The following is a 14,649-nucleotide window of genomic DNA, read 5'->3' as shown; positions in this document are numbered from 1 at the left end:
AACTTACATCTCATCTAAAAGGGCTAGAAAAATAACAAAGCTCAAAGCTAGAAGAAGGAAGACAATAATAAAGATTAAAGCAGAAATAATTAAAATAGAAACTAAAAAGCAAAAAGATCAATTACATAAGGAACTAATTCTTTGATCAACAAGTTGATAAACTTTTATCCAGACTCGTCATGAAAAAAAAAAAGAGGACTCAAATATATAATATCAGAAATAAAAAAGGAGAAATAACCGATACCACAGAAATAGAAAGCATTGTAAGAGAATATTATAAAAAATTATATGCCAACAAATTGAAACCTAGAAGAAATGGACAAATTCCTAGAAACATATAATCTTCCAAAACTGAATCAGAAAGAAATAAAAAGTTTGAGTAGACCAATTACTAGTAATGAAATTGAATCAGTAAACAAAAAACTCCCAACAAAAAAGGATCAGGGTGTGATGGCTTCACAGGTTAATTCTACCAAGTATTTTAAAAAAGAGTTAATACCTATTCTCAAGCTATTCCAAAAAAATAGAAGAGGAAGGAAAACTTCCAAATTCATTCTATGAAGTTATCATTGCCCTGATTCCAAAACCAGACAAAAATACTAAAAAACAAAACAAAACAAAACAAAAAAACAAAGACAAAAACACCCTACAGGCCAATATCTCCGATGAACATAAATGCAAAAATCCTCAACAAAAAAATAGCAAATTGAATTCAACTACACATTAAACAAAAATCATTCATCATTATTAGGTAGGATTCAGTATTTGCAAATCATCCAATGTGATAAATCACATTATCAAAAGAAAGATAAAAAAGATATAATGCATAAAATATATGCATAAAAAGTATTCATGATAAAACAATGAATGAAGTGGGTTTAGAAGAAACATATCTCAGCATAATAAAGACCATATATGAAAAACCCACAGTGAAAATCACACTCAGTAGTGAAAAACTGAAAGCTTTTCCTCTAAGATAGGAACAAAACAATGATGTCCATTGTCACCACTTTTATTCAACATAGTCCTGGAAGTCCTAGTTGCAACAATCAGACAAGAAAAAAAGCCTCCAAATGGTAAGAAAGAAGTAGAACTGGGGCGCCTGGGTGGCGCAGTCGGTTAAGCGTCCGACTTCAGCCAGGTCACGATCTCGCGGTCCGTGAGTTCGAGCCCCGCGTCAGGCTCTGGGCTGATGGCTCAGAGCCTGGAGCCTGTTTCCGATTCTGTGTCTCCCTCTCTCGCTGCCCCTCGCCCGTTCATGTTCTGTCTCTCTCTGTCCCAAAAATAAAAAAAAAAAAAAAAAAAAATTAAAAAAAAAAAAAAAAAAAGAAGTAGAACTATCATTATCTGCAGATAATATGACACGATATATAAAAAATGCTAAAGACTCCACCAAAAAATATTATCACTGATAAATAAATTTAGTAAAGTTGCAAGATATGAAATTAATATACAAAAATCTATTGCATTTGTATACACCAAAAACAATGTAGCAAAATGAGAAATTAACAACCCCATTTACAATCACACTGAAACTAATAAAATACCTAGGAATAAACTTAATGAAGGAGGCAAAAGACCTGTACTCTGAAAACTATAAATCATTGATGCAAGTAATGGAAGATGACCCAAACAAATAAAAAAATAATTCCATGTTTGTGCATTGGAAGAATAATATTGTTAAAATGTTTATATAACCCAAAGCAATCTACAAAGTCAATGCACTATCTATAAAATACCAAGAGCATTTTTCACAGAACTAGAGCAAATAGCAGTAAAAACTGTATGGAACTACAAAAGACCCCAAATAGCCAGAGTCACCCTAAGAAAGAAATACAAAGCTGGAGGTATCACAATTCCAGATTTCAAGGTATACTACCACGCTTTAGTAATCAAAACAGTATAGTACTAGCATAAAAGTATACACACAGGGGCGCCTGGGTGACTCAGTCAAGCATCTGACTCTTGATTTTGGCTCAGGTCATGATCTCGTGGTTTGTGAGTTCCAGTCTCATATTGGGCTCTCTGCTAACAGTGAGGAGCCTGCTTGGGATTTTCTCTGTCTCCCTTTCTCTCTGCCCTTCCCCCCATACTTTTTCTATCTCAAATTAAATAAATAAGTTTTTAAAAATAATTAAAATAAATAAATAAATAAATAATCTTAAAAACATATATACACACAAATCAATTGATTAAAATAAACCCATGCTTATAGAGTCAATTAATTTTTGACAAAGGAAGCAAGAATATGCAATGGAGAAAAGACAGTCTCTTCAATAAAGGACACAGAGAAAACTGCACAGTTGCATGCAAAAGAATGAAACCAAACCACTTTCTCATATCATATACAAAAACAGACTCTACGTGGATTAAAGATCTAAATGTAACATCTGAAATTATAAAACTCCTAAAAGAAAACATAGGCAGTGAACTCTTGGACATAAGCCTTCACAACATTTTTCTATATATGTCTCTGCAGACAAAAATATTCAAAGCAATAATAAACTTTTGGTACTAAACCAAAATAAAAAGCTTTTGCACAGTGAAGGAAACCATCAACAAAACAAAAATGTAACCTACCAAATTGGGGAAGATATTTGTAAATGATATATCCAATTAGAAGTTAGTATCCAAAATATATAAAGAGCTTACACAACTGAACAAACAAAAATAAACAAATAACCCGAATAAAAATTGGGCAGAGGACCTGAATAAACGTTTTTCCAAAGACATACAAATGGCCAACAGACACATGAAAAAGTACTCAACATCACTCATCATCAGGGAAATGCACAATGAAATCACCTTACACCTGCTGAAATGGCTAGAATCAAAAAGACAAGAAACAACAAATGTTGGTGAGGATGTGGAGAAAAAGAAGCCCTAATGCACTGTTTGTGGGAATGCAAATTGGTGTACCCACTGTAGAAAATAGTATGGAGTTTCCTCAAAAAATTAGAAATAGAAATACCATATGATCCAGTAATTCCACTACTGGGCACTTACTGAAAAAAATATAAAAACACTAATTCAAAGAGATAGATGCATATGTTTATTGCAGTATTATTTGCAATAACTAAGATATGGAAGCAACCCAAGTATCCACTGATAGATGAATGGATAAAGAAGATGTGGTGTGTGTATATATATATATATATATATATCCATCTGCAACAACACAGATGGATTTAGAGGGCATTATGTTATGTGAAATAAGTCAGAAAAAGACAAATGCCATATGATTTCACCTTATATGTGGAATCTAAAAAACAAAACAAATCAATCAGACTCTTAAATACGAGAATAAACTGCTGGCCACCAGAGAGGAGTTGGTGGGGGATGGGTGAAATAGATGAAGGAGATTAAGAGGTACAAACTTCCAGTTATAAAACAAATAACTAAATGTCCATCAACTGATGAATGGATAAAGAAATTATGGTTTATATACACAATGAAGTACAACGTGGCAATGAGAAAGAATGAAATACGGCCCTTTGTAGCAACGTGGATGGAACTGGAGAGTGTGATGCTAAGTGAAATAAGCCATACAGAGAAAGACAGATACCATATGTGTTCAATCTTATGTGGATCCTGAGAAAGTTAACAGGAACCCGTGGGGGAGGGGAAGAAAAAAAAAAGAGGTTAGAGTGGGAGAGAGCCAAAGCATAAGAGACTCTTAAAAACTGAGAACAAACTGAGGGCTGATGGGGGGTGGGAAGGAGGGGAGGGTGGGTGATGGGTATTAAGGAGGGCACCTGTTGGGATGAGCACTGGGTGTTGTATGGAAACCAATTTGACAATAAATTTCATATATTAAAAAAAATAAATTCTCAAAAGAGAAGAAAAGTAAAATATCAAAAAAAAATAAAATAAATAAAATAAAATAAATAAGTCACAGAGATAAAAAGTATGGTATAGGGAATACAGTCAATAGTATTTTAATAATGCTGTATGTTGACAGATAGTGACTATATTTATCAAGGTGAGCATTGAGTAATGTATAGAATTGTTGAATTGATAAGTTGTATTCCTGAAACTATATAACACTGTATATTAATTTTACTTCAATGAAAGTTTTTAATTTTTTTAAAAAGGCCTATGCCTGCCATGGACTTATATAGATGCTTGAAATTCCATAACAATGGCTGTTTATGAAGTCATATGAAGAAATAGTCTGGACACAGCCGGGAATAATTCATAGTATTGTGCTCACTTTTTGGCCTTACAAATCCTTCACTCTTTTAAAAAGATACTGAGGACCTAAAAGAACTTTTTTTCTTTGTGGGAAATAGATATTGATATTTAACTTATTAGAAATAAAAATCTATAGGATGCTCCAGTAGCCTTTTGATTTCTAATTTGAAAAGATGCAATAATTTGGGGATTTTAAAGAAGTCATAATGCCTACAATTTCAATAACAAATTCAATACCTTCTTCCTTAAACTCTGAATACCTGGTCTCAAAATGATGGCACAATTTAATTGGCATCATGATGCTATACAAAAATGTTCTGCGGCACCTACATGGCTCAGTTAAGTGTCCGACTTTGGCTCAGGTCGTGATCTCGTGGTTCATGGATTCGAGCCCCACATCAGGCTCTGTGCTGACAGCTCAGGGACTGGAGCCTGTTTTTGATTCTGTGTCTTCCTCTCTCTCTGTCTCTCCCCCACTCATGCTCCATCACTCTCTCCCAAGAATAAATAAACATTAAAAAATATGTTCCTTCACATAAGACACAATAAGGTACATTATTACATCAATAAAGCTGAGTGGAAGCTGACTTTCATCATATTTTAATTATTTACAGCTTTGCCCAGCTTTCTTGGAGTAGATTCCTCCGTTCTTATACCCCTACTTCAGGTCTCTGCACTAATTCTTCCTAGATCTCTTTCATCAAAGATCCACATAACTTCTTCCCTCATCTCCTTCAACCTTGGTCTGAATGCCACTTTCTTAATGATCTCTCTATTTAGTCTTGCAACACTCCCTGAACAACCTATCCATGATCCCCATCCATTGCTTTCCATTAAAAAAAATTGTATTATGAGAATTTTTCAAACACACACAAAATTATTTAAAATAGTATAAAGACCCTTCCTCACATATTTATCATCCAACAACAAGGATTATCAAATTTTTGCAATCTGATTCTATCTTATCCTTAAACATTTCAGTCTATATCTTTAAGTGATAAGCACTTTTATTTCTTTGGAAACCACCATGATGCTATTATCAAATCTAACAAAATTAACAATATCATGTATTATCAGCCTATTTTTTAATTTCCCACTTGTCTTAGAGATGTCATGGAACAGTTGGCATCTTTGAATAAAGGCCCAAACAAAATATACACACAGCTTTATTCTTTACCACAGCAATATAACCATTCAAACTACTACACATTTTACTATTTATTTTCTCATTGTTTTTCTGTTTCTCCCACAGAATATCATTTCCACAATATCAATTGTCAATATCAATTAAATTTCCTTTTTTACTTTTTTTAGTGGCTGATCTTGAATTTGCAGTGTATATTTACAATTACTCCAAGTCTTTTTCAAATAATACTATACTATTTCATGGGTAATACAATTCCCTTATAATTGAGTACATCTAATTCCTCCTTCATCCATTGCTGTCACTCACTTCACTTATCTATAAGCTATAATCACTGAACACATTAGTGCTATTAATATTTTGAACAAACTGATATTTGTTAGGTCAATTAAGAATAATAAATATAATCTTATTAAGAATAAGAAAATTTTTTGAAGAATAATTTCTCTCTCCATTCTCCTTTTGCTTGCCTGACTGCCGAAAAGAAGTCTGATTTAATTTCTTTTTTTTTTTTTTTTTTTTTTTTGGTCCTGTAGAAAATGTATTTTTCCTCTGGATTCTTTCAGGAGTTTTTCCTTTGTCTTTGGTTTCTGAGTTTGCAGATGATATGCTCAGGTTTTTGTTTTTTTATATTTGTCCTACTTGATGTTCTCCTAACTTCCTGGATCTACAGTTTGGTAGATGTCATTAAGTTTGGAAAATTCTCAACTATTACTTCAAATATTTCTTCTGTCCCCTTTTCTCTCTCTTCTTCTCATATTCTCATTACGCATATATTACACTTTTTTAAATTATCCCATAATTCTTGGATATTCTGTTCTTTTACATTCTATTTTTCTTGTTGCATTTCAGTTTTGGAAGTTCCTGTTGTCATCTCTTCTGGCTCATTGATTTTTTCCCCCTTTGGCCATGTCTAGCTACTGATGATAACACCAGTGTCATTTTTCACTTCCATTACAGTGTTTTTTCTTTCTAGCATTTCCTTTTGATTCTTTTTAATATCTTAACAATATTAGCTTTCCATCTGTCTGCTTACATCACTCATATATTTTTTTCATATTGTCTACTTTTTCCAATTGAACCACTAGAATATTAATCATAGATGTTTTAAATCCCCAGTCTGTTAATTTCAACACTTCTGCCATATCTGGGTCTGATTCTGAAGCTTGCTCTATCTTCTCAAACTATGTTTTTGTCTTTGAGTATGTCTTGTAATTTTTTTATGCAATTTGAACATCATGTACTGGGTTAAAAAAAATTGAGGTAAATTGGCCATATTGATGTGATGGAGGGAAAGTATTCTATAGTCCTATGAAGAGCTCTCAGTCTTTTAGTGAGCCTGCAGTTCTGAGTTGTGATCTTCATAAATGCTTTTCAGCTTTTTATTTTGTTTTGTTTGTTTTGTGTTCACTCTTAGGTGAGGGAGGCTAATGAGGGCTAGATTTGAGTATTTTCCTTTCCCCAGGTCAATTAGGTTCTGATAAAACCCCGGTTGGCTATGCTCTGGTAAAACAGTTTCTTTTGAAGGGAGACCTTTATAAGAACAGAATGTTCTGAACATATTTCAAAATTGCTACTTCTACTTCTCCCCTCCTTCTGCTGGAAGCACAGAGGATTTTTCTCCAGTTTTCACTGCATAACCTGTAGGGTTTCCAGAGATAAAACTAATGAAAGTATGAGGACACCCCTTAATACTGCCTCTCTGCTTCTCTGCCCCCCAGAATTATAACTCTCAAACTTATGTTCACTGAGCCTCCAGCAATTCCTCAATTACAGTTTAAGTTTTCCTACCCCAATACTGATTACCACAGAGGTTTCCTTCTATTTTCTCAGCTTCTGCTCCGGTAAATTTTCTCTCTGTCCTCCAATTTTGGAGCAAGTGATCTGTCTTATGATCTCAATCTTCTGAAAGATTTTAAAAGAGTTGTTGATTTTCAGTTTGTTTGGCTTTTTTCTTACTGTGAGGATAAAAGTAACAACTTCCAAGCTCTTTGCCTGCCAGATCAGAAACTGGATGTCTCGTCACCTAATCCTGGGTATGTACTATTTTTTTCTAATTCTTTTTATGCTTAATAGTTTTTTATTGGTTCCTTGACATCATGATTTTATTTTTGGAATGCTAGATTCTGTTATATTTCTTTAATGAATGTTGGACTTTGTTCCTGCAGATATTTAAATAATTTACATATCAGTTTGATCCTTTAGAATTTTGTTTTCAAGCTTTTTGATTATGAGTCTAGACTAGTTTTATCTTTATAAAACGTTAATTAATGTTCTGTGTATTCATTTAGGTCTATCTATCAGACTTTGGGATTTAAATGATTCCAAGTCCTATGTAAATTCTGGGAGTTGTTTGGCTAATAACTCTCACCCTATCCCAGAAACTGTTTTTTCCTCAGATTTGTTTTTGTCCAGCTTCATGAATGTCACTCTTGCAGTACATGCAGACTATTGTTCAGCCAATGCCTCAAGGAAAGACATAAACATATTTTTGGAGCAATTTCCCTGCATACATCTCTCACAAATTCTAGCCACTCCAGACTTTCTTAACTCCAATCTCTGTGTCTCCAACTCAACAATACTGCTGGGCTATGTTTGGATTTCCACTCCTTGTGCTATGGTTTGAAAATGTCTAAAAACAATTGTGTCATATAATTTATCCATTTTTCTATTGTTAATAATGAGAGATACAGGATGGGAAGATAGTGACAGAGTAGGGGGAGCCTAGACTCATCTCATTCCATGAACACAACTAGATAACTATCAAATCAGCCTAAACACCTCAGAAATCAACCTGAAGATGGACAAAACAATCTCCACAACTAAAAGGAGAAAAGACTCCACGTGAAAAAAGGTAAGACGTATCCACACATGGTTTAGGGGAGAAATGAATCGTGTGTGCTATGGAGGGGAGGGAGCTATGGTCTCACAGAAGGGCAAGAGAGAAGCACACAGGAAATGCACAAGAATGCTTCCCAATGCCACTGGCTTAGAAATTTTGTGAGTTCTTGCAACCAATGGGGCTTAAAGCTTGGAGCTTTAAAGGTCAGCAGGCTTGGCTGAGATAGAGCCCAGAGGGCACTGCTCTGCTCTTGGAAAGAAGGCAGGCAAACAACCCAAGGGGCAGATAGCATGGAAACAGTGATCTGAAGAATGCCTGGGGCACACAATGGGGGAATTATTTGGTCTTCTCAAAAGGTGTTCCTAAGAGTCAACCTTCCCAGAGATGTCTTTCCTGGAAAAAAAGGAGCCGGCTGAGACCATTTTTCTTCCCTGCCCCTCATCATAAATGCAGAACCAACTACGAAGCAGCCCAGTATTGACACTGGCTGCCTAACTTGCTTACAGTAAGCCCTGCACCCCTTTGCTCTGTCAAGACTGACCTGCTCAGTCTACCTTGCCTCAGTCCCAGTGTGGTGGACTCCTCCCCCAGAAGACCAGCACAAGCCCCTGCCCACAGCCCGTCTCCTGACCAGAGAGTTCAGTTCTAGTGGAGGTAGTGACAGGCCTCATTTCACAAGAAGACCAGAAAACCTAGTTAAAACTTGCCACACTCAGGCCAAAGACAAAAAACTGCCCACAGAAGGCAAGGAGAGCCCCTGCAGACAACTGGCTTAAAGTATAGAGCAGCCAAAACACAACAGCAGAGTGCACACAGCACACTCCAGAGACACTCCCAGAAAGCTCCAGGCCCTGTACACTACATGACCTCTTTTTCATAAGGCCATTACTTTCAGAAGCAGGAGACATAACTGCCTTTTCTAACACACATAAGAAGGTAGGGACTTAGACAAAATGCCAAGATGGAGGAAATTTATCCCAAATGAAAGAACAAGATAATCCACAGCCAGAGAGCTAAGCAAAACAGATATAAGTAACACACTGATGGAGAATTTAAAGCAACAATCATAAGAATATACACTGGGATTGAGAAAAGAATAGAAGACATCAAGGAGACCCTTAAAACAGCAATAAAAGAGTTTACAAAGAATTAATCAGAGAAAAGAAATGCAATAACAGGATTGGAAACAGGTTTGATGCAATGAATAGCAGGCTGGAAGAAGCAGAAGAACAATTACTGACCTAGAAGACAAAATAATGGAAAAAAATGAGGCTGAACAAAAGAAAGAAAAATTATGTGACACAAGAATAGACTTAGGGAACTCAGTGACTATATCAAATGTAATTACAGTTGTATTGTAGGAGTCCCAGAAGGAAAGAGAGAAAAGGGGGCAGAAAAGCCATTTCAAAAAATGAAGCAGAAAAGTTCCATAATCTGTGGAAGGAAACAGATATCTAGATCCAGGAGGCACAGAGAACTCTCACCAAAATCAACAAAAGCAGGCCAACACCAAGATATATTGTAATTAAATTTGCAAAATATAGTAACAAAGGAAAAAAATAATAAAATCAGAATGACAAAAGAAGTCCTTAATTTATAAGGGAAAACCCATAAGGTTAGTTGGAGATTTCTCAACAGCAACGTGGCAAGCCAGAGGGCTTGATACATTCAAAGTGCTGAATGAAAAAAATCTGCAGCCAAGAATATTCTATCCAGCAAAGCTATCATTCTGAATAGAAGAAGAGATAGAGTTTCTCCGGCAAACAAAAACTAAAGGAGTTTGTGACCACTACACCAGCTCTGCAAAAAATATAAAGGGGACTCTTTGAGTGCAAAAGAGAGACCAAAAGTGACAAAGACAAGAAAGGATCAGAGAAAATCTCCAGTAACAATAAGACAAGTAACAAAATGGCAATTAATACATATCAATAATTACTCTGAATGGAAATGGACTAAATGTTCCAGTCAAAAGACAGTCTGTCAGAATGGGAAAAAAACAAGACACATCTATATGCTACCCACAAGAGACTCATTTTAGACCTAAAGACACCTACATATTGAAAGTGAGGAGGTGGAGAAGCATTTATTACACAAATGAATGTTGAAAGAAAGCTGGAGTAGCAATACTTACATTGGACAAACCAGACTTTTTTGTTTTCTTACTGTTTTTATCCTGCTTTGATATCAGGGTAATACTGGCTTCAAAGAATGATTTTGAATGTGTTCCCTCTATTCCATTATTTATAAGATTTTTATAAAGGCTGTCATTTTTTGTTTGTTTGTTTGTTTGGTAGAATTCACCAATGAAAGCATGTAGTCTTGGGTTTTTCTGTGCTGGGAAATTTTTTATTCCTAATTTAACTTTCATTCATGTTATTGGTCTAAAAGTTTTCCTATTTCTAAGAAGATTTCCCGATTTCCTTAATTCAAGATTCATGATTCAATCATGGTAACTTGTGCATTTTTTAGGAATTATCTGGTTTTTTTCTAAGTTATCTGATTTGTTAGTATATAACTGTTTATAGTAATCTGTTATCACACTGTGTATTTCTGTATTTTCCATTTATTTTCAATTTCTCATTTTGGTTTTTGTGTCTTTCTTTTCCTCTTAGTTAATGTACTGACGCATTGCCAATTTTATTTTTATTTTTTGTAAAAACTGGGCACTACTTTCAATGTTGTTGTTGTTTATTCTGTTTATTTTATTTATTTCTGATTTTTCTTTGTTATTTCCTTCCTCTACTAAATTTCGGCTAATGTTCTTCTTTTTCTAGTAATATGGTGTAATGTTAAGTTGTTTATTGAAATGTTTTTCTTAATACAAGCATTTATAACATAAATTTCACTCTAACTTCTGCTTTGCTGCATCCCATAGGCTTTGGAATATTGTTTTCTTTTTCTGTTGTTTTGAGACATATTTTCATTTGCCATTTAATTTCTTATTTGGCCCATTGCTTGTGCAGTGCTGTGTTCTTTAATATTTACATGTTAAATATTTAATGTTTACATTGCTAAAAAATAATGAGAGGGTATATCTAGATATAGGTGAACCCTTTTACTCCCTTGTGGGAAGACAGCCTTTCTTCCAGGAGTGACTGAGAACAGGGAAGGACAATCTTCACCAGATCCCACAGAAATTAGGTCTTCATATCTGCATTTCCTCACCCCTTGACATTAGGACAAAATATACAACGGTATATTTTCCAACGTCTGGTTTATTCATTCCAGAAAATACTGCATGTAGTACTTCTATACCAAAGTCAATCCAATTCCTTTCAGGATCCTGTCAACAGCATCAACATACTTTTGATCTTATGGGTATTTCCTTTTGACCTCTGCACCAATTATAGAACAAGAACTCATACTCATTTTCCAAGTACAATCAATATTTTTCAGAGATTAATTAATCTGAATCTTAACATGAAAAAATAGTTTTTTCCCTACGGAAAGCATAATATGATCAGATAAGGTGTTAGCTAAAATGGAGACAGCTTCCACCCTCCCCACCATTATTGTGGAGAAATGTTCAGCTTTCAGGTCCACATTGTCTTGAATTCCTCTATTTTCAAATTTGCTTTATCTCTGAAAAACTTCATGTTTATCAAAGTGGGCTTTTCAGCTCAAAGAACATCTGCATAATGACTTTATGTCCACAAAGTATATAAAAGGAGAATGAGAGAAAAGCCTGAAGCTTTTAAGTTGTCATTCTTTCAGAATCCAATCTTTCCATCAGTTTTAGAGATTCACAAGACTTATTCTAATCCCTGGGTAAAATGACATTTTTCCCCTCTCCTCCAGCAGTCTGTAAGAAATGGAATCTTTCAAAGTTAGTGGCCTAAGAAAGGGTATCCAGTTATGACATAGAGTCACATGCAGGTTTCTCCTTATACTGCAGGCTTTCTCCTTTTTTTATTGTTGTTTGGTTCAGAGGCATATATATTAACCTGGATTTAATTACACTGCCATGTAATCAAGGTTGGGAGTCACAACTGTAAATGCATGATACTGAGCAAATATTCATATTTCTATCTCTCATGAACAGAATAGCAGTATTGCATAGCTCATGGGGCCATTCTGAAATAACATCAGATTATTTTTTAAAGAAACAAGAAAGTTAACATGTATCTCTATTTTTATGGCATTCCTACTTTAGTTTTATTCAGTGTGATATTCATATATTCTCTACATATATATGTTCTAAGAACCACATGAAAAAGTGTGTCAGAAAACCATTTCAGATGAAAGATCTTTAAAAATTTTTAAGTCTCCGTCATCTGGGACACGTTCTTTTTCCCTTAAAAAAAATCACCAGTGGAAGTGCTAGATGTGGAGAGAATATACTTGATTGTTGTGCTGTGTGCTTAGAACTTGGTGATAATTTTATAGAAAATCCAAAGAATGTTATTATGCTCTCTGTGTAAAAAAAGGATGCTAGCAGGGAGTAATTCCACCATCAATTCCTCTTATTTCTTGAATACTTTTCCCCAAAAGACTGAAGCCCAGAATTAAAAGCCTTGAAGATGGCCCCTGGTAATTCCGGTCTTCTGGACTCCCCTCCCTTGAGTGAATGGATATGATTTAGTCACCCACTTCTAAGAATGGAATATGGTAGGGTAACAAAATGTCACTTCTGAGGCTATATAAAGACCATACCTGTGGCACCTGAGTGGCTCAGTCAGTTAAGTGTCCAACTCTTGATTTCGGCTCAGGTCATGATCTGATTGTCAGTGGTTTGAGCCTCGCATGGGGCTCTGTGCTAACATGTGGGTCCTGTTTGGGATTCACTCTCTTCCTTTCTCTCCGCCCCCTCTTCTTTTCCCTCCCCTGTTTGCGCCTGTATGTGCTCTCTCACCCCATCTCAAAATAAATAAGTAAACTTCAAAAAAAGACTGTAGTTTTTGTCTGTGCTCTCTTTCTCTCTCTTTCTCTCATCATTTACCCTAGAAGAAGCTAGGAGTCCTTTGGAGCAGCATGTGACAAGGAACTGAGACTGGCCAACAAACATATGAATGAGCTTGGAAGCAGATCCTCCTGCATTTGATTCTTCAGATGAGACCAAATCTTACTTCAACCTCCTAAGAGATCTTGAGCAGAGGTACCCAGCTAAGCAATGCTCAGATTCTTGGCCCATGGAAACTGTGAAATAATGCTATTTTAAATTGTTAAATTTTAAGGTAATTTGTTAGGCAACAATAGGTAACTAATACAAAGATCTACATAATGTTATGATAAAATGAACTCTCCCCCCACTCCCAAGGCTTTATGTCTATAGGTCATAAAACTTGAGCACTAGTCGTGCCTCTGGTCACTAACCAGTTGATGTTTGTGCAAATTTCACTTATGTTCTGGGCTTCTGTGTCTCCATTTTTAAAAATAATGGATTGGATTAGTTGATTTTTTAATATTGTATAATTTTTTATTTCTTTTAGGATCTATACAGTGTTAAGTAGTGTATGTGTGTATATATAAAAATATAAAAGTCACAAAGTTCTGATGAAGAAACGTATATATAATAGATGTGTGTGTGTGTGTGTGTATATATATATATATTATAGATGTATATATGGGGAGAGAGAGAGAGAGAGAGAGAGAGGGACATCACATTTATGTGTAGGAAGATTCAATATTATTAAGGTACCACTCTTCAAAAATTGACCTATAGATTCAACACAATCCCAATAAAAATCCCAGATATTTATTTTGTGACTATCAGCAAACTGTTTCAAAAGTTTATATGGAAAGGCAAAATACCCAGTATAGGCAACAAAATATTAAAGTAGAAGAACAAAGTCAGAAAACTGACATTACCTGACTTCAAGATTTACTATAAAGCTACAATAATCAATACAGTGTGATATTGGTGAAAGAACAGACAAATTGATCAATAAAACAGAATAGAGAACCCAGGAATAGATACACACAAATACAATCAACTAATCTTTGATAAAGTAGCAAAGGCAAAAGACTTTTCAATGCATGGTGTGGAATGATTAAACATCTACATGCAAAAAAAATAATAATATTTTACATCTCTCACAAAAATTAATTCAAAATATATCACAGATCTAAATGTAAAATGTAAAACTATAAAACTTCTAGAAAATAACAGGAGGAAATCTAGATGACCTTGGGCATGGAGAGGGGTTTTTAGAATATAACACTAAGGACCTGATCCATGACAGAAGTCACTGATAAGTTGAACTTCATTAAAATTTAAAAGTTCTAAGTGTGCCTAGGTGGCTCAGTCAGTTAGCTTCAGCTCAGGTCATGATCTTGTGGTTCATGAGTTTAAGCCCGGTGTTGGGCTCTGTGCTGAAAGCTCAGAGCCTGGAGCCTGATTCAGATTCTGTGTATCCCTCTCTCTCTCTCTCTCTCTCTCTCTGCCCCAACCCTGCTCTCACTCTGTCTCTCTCTCTTTCTCAAAAATAAATAAACATTAAAAAATTTTTTTTCCAAGTTCTGTTCTTTG

Source organism: Prionailurus bengalensis, chromosome D2, assembly GCF_016509475.1.
Source record: "Prionailurus bengalensis isolate Pbe53 chromosome D2, Fcat_Pben_1.1_paternal_pri, whole genome shotgun sequence".
Taxonomy (NCBI): Eukaryota; Metazoa; Chordata; class Mammalia; order Carnivora; family Felidae; genus Prionailurus; species Prionailurus bengalensis.
This window is presented reverse-complemented; position numbering follows the sequence as displayed.